General features: G+C 51.3%; 1 protein-coding gene across 2 annotated transcripts in view; it reads left to right on the top strand.

The window, feature by feature from the left end:
• The first annotated feature begins 3,075 nt into the window (after positions 1–3,075).
• ASAP1 (ArfGAP with SH3 domain, ankyrin repeat and PH domain 1) overlaps positions 3,076–12,230 on the top strand; it is a 355,419-nt gene continuing 346,264 nt past the window's right edge. For both annotated transcript variants that reach the window (XM_072774515.1, XM_072774512.1), the window contains exon 1: positions 3,076–3,202. The gene's annotated coding sequence lies outside the window, so the exon portion shown is untranslated. The remainder of the gene's footprint in view (positions 3,203–12,230) is intronic.

Below are 12,230 nucleotides of genomic sequence, written 5' to 3'. Positions count from 1 at the left end.
TATTAACTGGTGGATTACTATTAGGGGGCAAGTGGACCCAATTCCATTGGAGATCCCTGAGGAACTGTGCCAAAAGCACTTTGGCACCATCTATGAACTAGGAAATGGGTTCTCACCAGACACCGAATCTGTTCGGACCTATCTTGGACTTCCCGGCCTTTGAAACTGTGAGATATGAATTTGTGTATGTGTGTGTATAAAGATTTTATTTGTTTGTTTGTTTATGAGACACAGAGATAGTGCGAGAGAGCACGAGCAGGGAGGAGGAGAAGGAGAAGCAGGCTCCCCACTGAGCAGGGAGCCTGATGCAGGACTCTATCCCAGGACCCCGGGATCATGACCTGAGCCAAAGGAAGGCAGATGCTTCACCGACTGAGCCACCCGGGTGTCTCTCTGTGTTGTTCATAAGTCACCTTGTCTGTGGTATTGTTACAGCAGCCAAAGCTGCTAAGATACACCCCGCCCCCCCCCCATGCTGACTTAGGAACCCTTCCCATGCTCTCTATAGCCCCCGGGGTCCCTTGGGCATACCTCTAGGAGAGGAATCCTCTCCCTGCTTCCTAAATAGAACCTCCTGGTCTATCTTCCTTGGAGAGCAAGAATAGCTCATCTCTGCAGATCTAGTGCCCAGAAGTTTTTTGAGCACATTACAGGCATTTAACGAATGCCTTTTAATGAATTCAAGTTCATCTTGCTCAGGGCCCCACTCAGAGTATGCGGTCAATAAATACAGACTCCTTTCCTCTCCCTCCAAGTCAAAGAGTTTGCCATGGGACTTTTTTTTTAATAATAAATTTATTTTTTATTGGTGTTCAATTTGCCAACATACAGAATAACACCCAGTGCTCATCCGTCAAGTGCTCCCCTCAGTGCCCGTCACCCAGTCACCCCCAAAGTTAACACATACTTAGATAATAATACACTTATACTTGCCATGGGACTTAAGAGAGGGCTCACCCAGCGAGCATATGATGTGATAAATATGTGCCTTAAAGGAACAGAAGTGCGGGGGGTGGGGGGGGTGGGGAGCACAAAGGAGTGAAGAGTTAACTGGGACTGTCCCAAGGAGACTGCAGTTACGTCATCTGACAGTCTTAATTACTTATGCCTTTAATTTTCCAGAAGCATTAATAAAGCCGTCTAGTGCTTCTTCCATTACACTGGGCTTTCTCATCTGAGCGCCTCCCCATCAAAGCGGAAGATACAGGATGCTAAGGGACAGAGTGAACCAGTCACTCTAATCTTGTTTGCCCCTTTCATTCATGTGACATGACTTTGGGGAGGGTCTCCTGTGGGCCAGCTACTCTCTTCCTGGCACTGGCATGCAAGAGTGGTGGAGACGGCTGCAGCCCGCTCTGGTGCAGCTTGCCCACGCAGGGGGAGACAGATGATAAATAAGCAGCCAAATAGGATCAATTAAGGAGTGGCAGGGGCTCTGAAGCAATGAACAGGGCCTGCAATGTGCGGGAGAGGTAGGGGTGGAAGCGGATGCCAAAGACAAGTTGACCAGGTGGCCGGGGAAAGCCCCCTCTGAGGAGCTGACTTCTGAGCTGTGAGCTGAGTGCCAAGAACAGCCACGTGCAGAGTCTTCCAGGCGGAGGGAACAGCAGCTGCAAAGGGCCTGGGGCAGGACCCTATGCTCCTGGTGCCAAGCCCAGAGTTGGTCTCACGGCTTCTGACCCCCGAAAAACTGTTGCAGGAGACAGACGATCTTGCATCTAGAACTGACGTGGAGCTGAGGAGCTGACACTCAATTTTCTGTTCCCGGCAAGTTCATTTCAAGCTTCTGTTTTCACTCAGGGGCATGTTGTTCCCTCTTCAAAGTCTGACTGGGTTTCAAAGGAATTTGAAAGACTTACAGCAAAGCCACCAAGCTGCATCCTCCAGGTAGAAACGCCTAAATGCGGTTTCCCCATGCCTGTGGGAAACCACAGAGAATCATTCCCCCCACCTCCCCCACCCCTCACCCCCTGCTGCCCAGTTGTGGCCTGACTGGTCAGAGATTTACTTTGCTTTTCTCAAGCTTCCTGAAGCCTCTCCTGACTTTTATTTTTAGGTATTTTTTTTCCTCTCCTGACTTTTAAAGAAACCCCCACAAACGTCCAGACTCCTGGGTTAAGAGCAAAAGCCCCAAATTCCGTGAGATTTGTGAGTTTCGTATTTCACCAGAAGGGGGTCTGCAGAAAGCAGTTTCTCAAACGCTGCAAAGAAAGACAAATAATCACTCGGTGATTAGGAAGAAAATGAAATCCTAAGGCTTCCTAAGCGGACACAGACAGGCCCAGCACGCTCGCCCGGAGTTGAAACCTGCCTTTCTCAGAGGTCTCCCATGGTTAATAATCCTCGGTGTGAGCATTTACAAAAAGTGCCAGGTCCCGTCTGAACATCTGATTTCCAAATCAAACCTGGGAGAGGGTAGTATTACCAGCTCACTTCACGGTTGAGGACACGGAGGCCCAGAGGAGTTAGGTGACTTACCCAAGGGAACACAGCCAGGAAAACAAAACAAAACCAAAAAAAAAAAAAAAAAAAAGGCAAAAACCAGATTCTCACCGGCCTCAGGGTCTGACATCCAGTTTACTGTCCCTACTCTCCTGATAGAGAACATCCCTGCCCCCTGCCCTTGGACGCAAATGAAATTAGCAAAGGGGGGGCTCTGAAAGGGGGGGGGCAGCCAGGTAAAGTGTTGCAAACAGGGGCAGGGACGGCAGGGAGGTGGCAAGCCGGGTCTCCGCGGGCCCGGGAAGGGCAGGGACCCTCCTGGATCGGGGCGCAGGTGGGGGGCCCGCCAAGGCCAAGGTTCCGACTGAGCACCTCCCGGCCCCTGCACCTCCGTGCGCGCAGCAGGCGGGGGCGCGCAGCAGCCGGGCGGGAGGACACCCCCACCCCCCCACCCCCCCCCCCGCCCCGGGCCGGCGGGCCAAGGGTTAAGCGAGGCGGGAGCCCCCGGCGCGGGCCGGGAATGCTTAGTCAGGATTCCGATTTCCTGTCGAAGTGCTGGGATTTCCTGCGGCCCGAGCGCCCGCGCCGCCGCGGCCTCCTCCCCCGGCACATGGTCGCCCGCCCCTTCCTGCGCCGCGCTCGGCTCCCGCGCCTCCCGGCCGCCGCCGCCCTCCGTCCGCAGGGCCGCCCGCGCCCGCCCGGGGCTGCGGCGCGCGCCAGCCATGGAATGATGCCCACGGCCCGCCCGGTCCCGGTCCCGGTGAGTCGGGCTCGTCCGCGCCCCGCAGGCGGCGGGCTGGGGCTGCGCGCTGCGCCCCCGGCGGTGCGCCCCGGGCGCGGGGAGGGCGCGGGGAGGGCGCGGGGAGGGCGCGGGGAGGGCGCGGGCTGCAGGGGGGCGCCCTCCCGGGAGGCTCCGGGGCCCCGCGGCGCCCGGCTTTGTCTCTCGGGGCGAAGGAGGAAAGTTCCCCGCGTTCCTGGGAAGGCGGCCCGGGCCCCCCTCCCCATCCATCCCCATCCCCATCCCCATCCCCATCCCCATCCCCATCCCCACCACCACCCCGGCCCCGCAGGCCCCAGGCCCCTGGGCTTTTTTAAAGCAAGGGAGACGAAACGAAGCGGGGGGAGTGGGGGGCTTGGGAGGCTTGGGGGGCTGGAGATTCGCAGCCGGGGGGCTCGGGGATGGCTGGCGGGAACCCCGGAAAGGGCTTGTGTGTTTCCCGCGCGTAGCATTTGGGGACCTGCTGCATTTTCGGAGGCGCGACGTGAAGTTTGAAAAGAATAAAAGAAACTCGCCGGCGTGTCTGGGATCCTGCGGTTTTCCTACAATCCCGGGAGTTTTTCTGGGGCGTTCCTAGAGCGGGCTCCTCACTTAGAGGATTGATTTCATTCCGGGAGCGCAGGGGTGGGGGGTGGATGGATGGACGGATGGACGGATGGATGGATGGACGGACGGACGGATGGATGGATGGAAACCCTCCCGTGGTCTGCAGCGTGTTCTCCGCCGTTTCCCTGCGCGCATCTGAAAGAAAGAGCAAGAACTTTGTTCCACTTCTTGCGTAGATTTCGGTCAGGTTGTCTGGGCAGGACGCTGGGTTCTGGGATGACAGCGGGGCCAGGGCCGCTGAGCAGTGTTGGGCTGGTGAGACACCATTGGTTTTGAGACCTGTTTTCTCTCTGCTGAACCCTGCACCCCAAGGCCTTTTCTGGTTTGTGATGGGAGGTCTGTCGACTGTTCAGCCAAAAGATGGAGGTTTTTTGGAAAACAGCAAATCCGCACGGTTTAGAAAGAGAAAGGGTTTCCCTTAACGACTGTTTCAGCCCCGTGTTGTCAGGCATGTGGGGTTGGGAGAAGTGACCTCGCTTGCCCCAGGTGGCCTGGGCGGCCTTCGGACTCCCAGTCCAGTGCTCCCTTCGCTGTGGCAGTTTCTGGTCTGAGAGCCATGAGACATTTGGGAATATGTCTTATTTGCATTATAACCGTTGTTGTTTTACTCCTTCCCTTGTTCTGTCCTATTACTGCTGCTGTTTTTGAGATGTGTGGCTATCTCAAACTCTGTATTTTGAGAGTGAGTTAAAAAAAAAAATCCCTAGCCCCGTACTGTTCAGCCACCAAATGGAGTTGAAACCTAAAATGGGTGGCTTATTACATAGGGAATTACTTTTCTCTATCCCATTCTTCTGTGAAAAATAGCAAGTCCTAAGTCCAAAAAAAAGGGTGGTATCCTAGCACGAAATATACCCGCATGATGTTCCCTGGACTTGATTCTCAGCCCTCCGGTATCTGGTGAGCTAAGCAGCCCGTCTATTTTTCTACTTAGGAGAGCTCCGAGTGGCTGGTTTTTCATTTTTAGTATGTGATAATGTCGGAGAGAAAGGACTTGTTCGCAGGCTTGCCATTTGGTGAAGGAAATTGAAATTCTCTCCACCTCTCACCAGCCACAGGGAGCCAGATTTTCAAAATCAGTCAGAGACTTGCAGGCCCCAAAACGAATGTGTGCATCCAAATGGGGCCCTCCCTCGCCTCTGGTGAGGACCCACCTCCCAGCTGGCATCTCCCGGCTGCACCCACGGGGCTGACGTCTAAAGGGAAAAGGAGATTCACGTTACCTGGAATAGTGTTGTTACTGAATTTTCCCTGCCGGTTCTCACTTGGGGTTTTGACTGGGTCCTGCTACCCCGTTCTCATTTTTCCCTCTCTTGTTTCCTCACCTTTCTCTCCCAGTCGCTATACTTGGCATGGGCCGAAAAGAAGTCTTTTCTGTAGGATGCCCAAGTGATCCCCATGTAAAGCAGTGGTGATAAGGATAGCTAACAAGTATTGAGCACTTGCTCGATGCCCTAGGCGTGTCACCTGCCAAGAAGTCCCAAGGAGGAGAGGGAACTCCTTTGGGAGCCTTGCCCAGAAAGGATGCCACTTTTCAGATTCATCTGGAATTGACTCATTCTTTCATTCATCCAGTCCCCGTTTGCTAAGTGGCTCCCCCGTGGGAGGTGCCAGTCCTGCAAAGATGAATAGGACCCTGTGTTCAAGGCCTTCTGTTTCCAGCCTCATCCTTTGGTGTCAGCTTCACACTTGCTCTTTTGGTTAGTCAGTTCAGCAAGCTTGTATTTGAGCACCTGCTCTGTGCTAGCACCCGATAAAAGTCCTGAGGATACTGCGCCGCCTAGCAAGATAGGCCCGGCCCCGCCCTCATGGAGCTTGCATTCTGGTGGAGGGGCTAGGCCAAACAAAGCAGCTCAGATGAAAGATTGTGATTCTTGTTTTCGAAATCATGACCAAAGCCAAGTGGGGTGGGGGTGGAAATGGGAGTGGTCCAAGTTTTGCTAGGGAAAGGCCTCTCTGAGACTGAAGACTTGAGAAGAAACTGGGCAGAGAGTTTGCAGGGAAAGAGCATTCCAGGCAGAGGGATCAGAATGCGCATGAAAGAGCTGAATGTGTTCCTGGGAGGAAGGGGAGTCCGGGGTGCTGGTGGTGGTGGAGGGTTGGGGGGCAGAGTGTAAAGGAGCAATGGGGAAAACAGCACAAGGTGAGGTTTCAGAGAGAGGCAGGTTCTTAGCCATGCTGGGGAGGTGTCGTTCCCCCCTCCCCCCTCAAGTACAGAGGGATGTAGGACTGATCTTTGGCTCCAGTGTGGGATCTGATTGACATTTTTAAGAGGTCACTTTCGCTGCTTTATGAAGAGTTGATCACAGATGGCAGAGTGGAAAGCACCAAGGCCAGCTAGGCAGTTAGGGGGCCATTGCACAAATCCAGAAAAGCTGGTGGTGGCTTAGACCAGTGGAGGCAGAGGGAAGTAAGTAGTGCATGTGATCTGGTTAGAACCCGGAGATAGAACTGATGAGATTTGGTGAGGGATTATTATTATTATTATTATTATTATTATTATTATTATTATTATTTTGGTGATGGATTAAATAGGGGTGAGGGTGGGGAGGGACTTGAGGATGACCCCTGGGTTCTGGCATGAACAGCTGGGTGTCCTTTGGGAAGACAGGGAAGAAGAAAGGGGGCATACGTTCCGGAGAAAATCAGGCTCCGTGTTGGCCGTGCTGAGCAGGAGATGTCTAGGAGGCATCCAGGTGGAGACTAAGGGCAGACAGGAGGGCGTGTGGCTTCGGACCTCAGAGGATGCCTCTAGACCAGAGACCCTGACGTGGAAATTGTCAGGCTGCAGCTGAGCCACCCAAGTGCTTGCCAGCACACGCCCTACTGTTTCATTTCTCCAAGGGTCTGCTTATGTTCTTCCTCATGCCTGGGATGCTCTTCCTCTCTCTCAGCCTAACTCCTACTCATCTTTGAAAAAAATATTCGTGTCTTTATCTCCTTGAGGACACCCCCAGATCCCCCCAGCCCCCAGATCCCCCCCAGCCACCAGATCCCTATGTTTACTCTCATGGTAGTATTTAACTAAGTTACTTTTTTATAGTATCTTATGTTTAAGAAAAACTCAGTGCAGGCCCTCTCACATGGTAAGTGCTCAACAAATGCTAGCTGCTATTATTATTATTATTGGGAGTGATGGAGAGGCATATAAATACAAAGTACGTTAAATTGGATAAATATAATGATAAATGGCGTATTAGTCTCCTCTTCCTGCTGTAATGACCACAAACTTAGTAGATTAAACAACACAGATTTATTGTCTTAACAGTGCTGGAGGTCCAAAGTCTGAAACGCATCTCCTTGGGCCAAAATTAGCGTGGTGGCAGGGCCCTGTTCTTTCTGGAACCTCTAGGGAAGCTTCCCTCCAGAGGGAACAGGGAAGATTCAAGAAGAGGAGGCCCCAGGGAAAGAACTGGTTTCCTTGCCTTTTCCAGCTTCTAGAAGCTTCCTACATACGTTGGCCTTTGGTCTCCTTCCTCTATCTTCAAAGCTGGCAGTGTTGGTCTGAGTCCTCATGCTACCATCTTTCTGGTTCTCTCTTCTGGCTCCCTGTTCCACTTTTAAGGAGGCTTTTGAGTATATCGGGCCACCGGTAGAATCCAGAATACTCTCCCTATTTTAAGGTCCAGTCATTAGCAACCTTAATCCCATCTTCCCTCTTAATTCCCTATTGCCACATACCCCATGTAAGCTAATATATTTGCACCTCCTGGGGATTAGGATATAGACATCTTTGGGGGCTGGTAAGGGAAGGTATTATGGGAGCCCTGGGGTCAGGCTCCATTCCCATCTTCACTGTCCTCTCAACTATTTATTATTTCATGCAAGCTTGCCTCCTTGCCCAGCTTTCCATGAAAATTGAGGATTCATGTCACTGTGCTCTCTTTGGGCTGTAGGCCAAACTGTTCACTTTCAATCCAGGGACACTAATTCTTCTCACCCTGCCTTATGGATAATTTAAATCCAACTTCTTGGGGTGCCTGGGTGGCTCAGTTGGTGAAGCATCCAACCCTTGATTTTGGCTCAGGTCATGGTCCTGGGGTCCTGGGATTGTGCCCTGCATCAGGCTCCCTGCTCACTGGGGAGCCTGCTTCTCCCTCTCTGCCCTGCTCATGCTCATGCTCTCTCTCTCTCTCACACTCTTTCTCTCTCTCTTTCAAATAAATAAATCTTTTAAAAAAGGAAAAGGAAGGAAGGGGCTGAGGGCCGTGAAGGGTTGATACTCTGAGTACGCGGTGGTGGATTTTGCGGCACAATGTGAATCCTAGCACTGTGTGTATCTTTTATGCAGCTGAAACCTCCAGTTCCAGAGCCACAGCTAGTGTCCCCAGCCTCAGCCAGCCCTGTTCCCAAAGCAGGCCACAAGAGCACCCAGGAGAGAGCATGTGGTTCCATCAGGACACATCCATTTGAACCGCTAGGGGAAAAAGTAACTGGAGGCCTGGCCTGGTGGTTGGTGTGCGTCAGGTGGCCCCATCTTCTGAGAGTGAGGCAAGCACACCACGATGGGTTGACTGGAGCCACATCGCAGTCAGGGAGTAATTGAGGCCAGATTTCTCACATCCTCTTGGTTATTTGGAGAAAATGGGCTCCTGTCCCGGATGCTCCCCAGAAACAAACGGCTTCCCCCAGACCTTCAGTGTTTCAGAGAGCCACATGACCCCTGCTGGCCACTGGCGTGCTGGGATGCTCGGGGGGCCGAGGTTGCCGACTGCCTGAGCTTCCCCTGCCAGCAGCGTCAGTCCCCATCCTTGGAAATGCCACAAACTAACTCATCTTGTAATATTTTTGGCATTTCCTCTTCCTTTACGGCTCTAAGTCAGGAAATGCGAAAGGCACCGAGTTAGAAAAACAGAAGGGTGATAGAGCAGTGTCTTGGGATCCCTCCACCACCGGAGTCTGGTGACACTTGGGACAAAGAAGCGTGCATGCCCGTCCTCACTTCCCCGTCCTCACTTCCCCCAGATGCGCCCAGGGCCCACGCTGGGTGCAGATCCTCCTCCTCCGTGGGCAGAGCAGGAAGGAGGGAGCCGAGACAGCGCCTGCTGTGGCTTCTGGGGAATGGCTTGCATTTCCCTCATCAAAACCAAGTGTGATGAGCGCTGGGTCTTATGCTATATGTTGGCAAATTGTACTCCAATAAAAAAAATAAAACTTCAAAAAAAAAAAAAAGAAAAAGAAACCAAGTGTGAGTTTCCCCAGCTGGACTTGTGCCTTTGTGAGACTCCGCCTGTGTGCAGCACCACTGTGTGCCTGTGTTGTCACTATGTACGGAAATAATTATCTTTGCCAGCAGAAAGGTGGAAAGAGGGCTCTAGTCAGAACCCATGACACATGCAACTTGTCCTCAAACCGCTCAGAAAAAAATGCCAGATATTGTAAAAATTAGTACGAGTGACGGGGAAGAGAAGGAGAAAGCTCATAGAGTGGAATGTTAACTATAGGTAAGCTGCTCCGTGGAGGGCTAATGGGGGCTCTTGGCACTATTCTCAATCTTGCAATTATTTCCAAGCACAGAAGTTTTTGCAGATGGGAGAAAAAAAAGAGTGCTCGACCATTCCTTTGTGATTGTGACCTTGACAGATCGAGGGTAGCTCCAAAGCACAGTCAGTGGACAGGAAACCCGAGGACGCCAAGGCCTGCCTCTGACCCTGCCTTTCCTTCTGCTCTCGCACTTTCTCTACCCAACTGAGATAATGTCGGAAAAGCATCCTTTGCAGGGATTCCATAAACAGGAGCGTCACGACAGCCAGCTCGTGTGGAAGCGTGTTTGTTCACATGGTTGCCGCTCCCTCAGATTGAGCGCCTCAACCCCTCCATCCTGGCACCACCAGCAATGGCAGGTGGTGACCAGGGAGCCTGAGTCAAGTGTCTTGGCTTTAGTTATTCAGCAACGTTGCCACATTTGTTGAATTTCTTCATCATTGAGCTTTTATTTTTAACGGCTTTATGTTTTACTTTTAGAAACTCTCGTTGGTTCTCTTTCAGATCATCCTGGCCCTTAGTCCTTTTGTCTTGTTCTTTCATTAGGGTTTCTCTTCCTTACTTCATACCTTTGTTTTAAATGTACTGACATTCTTTTTCGAGTTGACCTATTACATTCATTCTAAGGGAACCAGTTTGCATTTCCTGGATCTTCTGGTTTGGAGGGGGCATGGTGGTTCATGTTCTTGAGGCTCACCTCTCCTGGATAGCACAGGTGTCTCTGCAGAGTGGTTTTATGCTTCAGTAGAGGCTCCAAGGTTTTCCTGGATTCCAGACAAGTGGTAGCTTTAGGGCCTGAGATGTTTAACACCAGACTGGAGGTGGAGGTTTGGGCTCTACGCCCATAATTAGGGCTTTAACATTTGCACAGGAGCTTTCTCCCCCACTCAGACCCTGAGGTAGACACAAGCTCCTTTGCCATTTCTCTGCACTGGAAAGGGGAATGGTTCAGGCTTTCAGAGGAGGCTGGGGTCCCTGTGGGGGTCCTAGCTTTGTAGAGGGGTCTCAGCTCTCCTTTCATTCTGTAGATGCCAAGCAGAGACCGGCCGGCTTATCGTCAGTCTTCTTTTTCAGACTAGGAAGGAAGAACATTTACAAGAAGGTAAGAATGGCCATTTTGAGAAAAGAAAACCAGAATCCCCATATGAGACCAGTAGCAACAAAGAGATTTAATTCAGATGAGGAAGTCCTCACTGAGCACTGCCTGTGGGTTTGCCTTGGCAAGTTGGGGCTGGGTCTTAAGATGCCCGTCCCTCCTTGTAACCCGCAGCACAGAGCAGATAGCAAGCAGTTAGGAAGAATGGGAGGGAGCAAGAAAGGAAATTAGGTGGCTGCAGAAGGCAAATGACCAATGCAGAAGACAGAATAAGATCGTGAAAAGTAGTGCTGAATAGTGACTCAGAGTTCCGAGTTCTAGTCCAAGGACAGATATTGACTATTAGGGGACCTTTACGAGCGCCACTCCCCTCTCGGAATCACACTTTCTCACCCGCATAAAGGCAGTAGCTCCTGGCCCGGTTATAGTGGGAGCAAGAGTTGGGAGGTGGGGGCTTTGGAGGGTGAAGCCTTTTTCTTGTCTTCAAGGCCTGTGGGGCAGTGTATCCTCCAAGGCCACCTTGCTTTGGAGACTCCCTCCGGGGACCCCTGGGTGGCTCAGTGGTTGAGCATCTCCCTTTGGGTCAGGGTGTGATCCTGGGTCCTGGGATCGAGTCTTGCATCAGGCTCCCCGGGAGGAGCCTGCTTCTCCCTCTGCCTGTGTCTCTGCCTCTCTCTCTCTCTGTCTTTCATGAAAAAATAAATAAAATCTTTGAAAAAAACAAAAAAAACCAGAGACTCCAGCTGGCCTGACAACCACTACGGGCACTGGTTTTTCTGGGGAAGGGTAGCAAGCATTTTAAGTCCTCAAACCTTGTTCTCAAACTAAGGGGTGGTTCTTTGTTGTATAGTCAGTAGTTGGACATTTGGGTGCTGAGCTGACACGTATCTCGTGCGATGTCCTTCCCCTAGAAGCTCCCCCAGGGACCCTACAAATGAGGGCCCAGGTGCCCCTGAGAAAAGCAGGATGAATCTGTGCATTGTGTTGCCCTCATGACCTTTGACCCCCTGTTCTCTGAAGCTGCTCCTCTGGATGGTGGAACTCATGATCTCTCTGGTGTCTGTCCTTTGGCCACGTCCCTCTTTCCTGCCTGAAGTGTTGGTGGGTGGAGGATAGAGGCATTTGTCATGATGCAATGTGAAAACCACTGGGCTTAGAATCAATAAGAAGAGCTAATATTTATTGTGCATTAACACACCTCAAGTACTATTCTAAGCAGTTTAACTATATAAGCTCATTTAATCCTCATATTAACCCGATAAAATGGCACTGATTTTTTTTGTTGGGGGTGAGCACTGTTTTTAATCCCCATTTTATATGCAAGGAAACAGGTACACGGGCCCTAACTTCTATAAGGTCTTATAGCTCATGAGTAATAGGACTTGAAGCAAAAGGATCTATGTTCGGTGCCCACACTCTTGACCATGATGCAATATTGCCTCTGAAGACTTGAATTTGAATTTCACGCTCCAATTCCTCGCGTGGCCTTGGGAGAGTCTGCCCTTTAGCCTTTCAGAGCTTTTACGTTCCTCTTCTGTAAATTTTTGAAAAGCTTGCAGGTCTTAAAAATGGTGTTAAAATTAAGCAATACTCATAGAAAGTGGCTTTAGTGCTTGACGTGTCATGGATACTAAACAAAAGAGAGTGGGTTCTCAGTGGGATAAGAGTTCTAATTTACGCGATCAATCGAGGGAGGACACATGAAGGAACTAATTCCTTTTAAAGAGTCTTGTCTTCAGAGCACAACTTTTCCTGCACATCCCGCCCTGTGCTGAAGCACTGAGGGCAGAAGGTTAGAAAATCAAAGCTCACGTGCTAGAATTT

Source organism: Canis lupus, chromosome 14 (genome assembly GCF_048164855.1).
Source record: "Canis lupus baileyi chromosome 14, mCanLup2.hap1, whole genome shotgun sequence".
In the NCBI taxonomy this organism is placed as follows: Eukaryota; Metazoa; Chordata; class Mammalia; order Carnivora; family Canidae; genus Canis; species Canis lupus.
This window is presented reverse-complemented; position numbering and strand designations above follow the sequence as displayed.